A 1,145-nucleotide genomic window follows, 5' to 3' on the forward strand; every position below is an offset into this window, starting at 1 on the left:
GGGTTATTGTTTTTATAGGAGAAGTTCGGGTGATTCCTCCATCCAGGGTTATAGGTATTCGAATATGGGTTCCCTTGGGTGTAGTTCACTTGCTCAGAGTGTGTTTTGTTTAATAGACTGCATTCTGAAGATTGGTGTCCTTTGGTTCCACATATCTCACAATCCGACGAAACTGCGACTGCAGTATTCGGGTTTATGTACATATGCTCGACCTTAAGGGCTAATGTGTCCATTTTAGCTTGCATCATGTCTACAGAGCTTAGTTCATGCACTCCTCCTTGGTTCGATGAGGGCACTAGCTTCAGGATAAGGTTTGTTCATCAGCGCACCGCCTGCGGCAGCGTCGATGGTCATATTGGTGTTATAGTGAAGTCCATTATAGAAGGTTTGAATGATTAACCAATTTTCTAAACCATGATGTGGGCATGCTCATAACAACTCTTTATATCTCTCCTAAGCTTCGAACAACGATTCTCCTTGGTTCTGGGTAAATCTAGTTATATGGTTTCGGAGAATGGCGGTCTTACTTGGGGGAAAGTATCTAGCAAGGAATACTCTTCTAAGGTTATCCCAAGTCGTAATGGAATTGGGTGGAAGGGAATCTAACCATGATAGGGCTTTATCTCTGAGGGAAAAAGGGAATAATCTTAAACGGATTGCCTCAGGAGAAGCTCCATTGGTTTTAAAAGTGTCTGCTAGTTGAAGAAATATTTTTAAATGTTGGTTTGGGTTCTCAGTAGCGAGACCTGCGAATTGTCTCTGTTGCACTAGTTACAACATGGAAGGTTTAAGTTCGAAATTATTAGCTGGGATGGTTGAGTTTACTATACTAGAACTAGGTTCTTCGTTAGATGGTTGAGCGAAGTCCTTAAGAGGTCTTCGGTTTTGATCTTCGGTCATAGCTCTCCTAATTCTATGAAAGAATAAACGTGCGTGAGCGTAACGTTCAGGTTCCGCCAGAGGGTATACTAAACTTCCGGTGCTGCGAGCCTTTCGCATTGACCGGCGGGAAATAGCCTAAGTCTAAACGATATAATAACAGGGTAATGAAATTTGACGAAATTGGTCCCCGACAACGGCGCGAAAAACTTGACGCGTGCTTTTCGCAAGTATACGAACGCGTCAGAGTAATATAAAAGATTGTC

General features: G+C 42.6%; 1 non-coding gene across 1 annotated transcript; it reads left to right on the plus strand.

Moving 5' to 3' along the window:
• The first annotated feature begins 409 nt into the window (after positions 1-409).
• LOC127124823 (small nucleolar RNA R71) lies at positions 410-516 on the plus strand. Its single transcript, XR_007804298.1, has one exon. It is a non-coding gene; the product is annotated as a small nucleolar RNA R71 (small nucleolar RNA).
• Positions 517-1,145: the final 629 nt, after the last annotated feature.

Source organism: Lathyrus oleraceus, chromosome 2 (genome assembly GCF_024323335.1).
Source record: "Lathyrus oleraceus cultivar Zhongwan6 chromosome 2, CAAS_Psat_ZW6_1.0, whole genome shotgun sequence".
Taxonomy (NCBI): domain Eukaryota; kingdom Viridiplantae; phylum Streptophyta; class Magnoliopsida; order Fabales; family Fabaceae; genus Lathyrus; species Lathyrus oleraceus.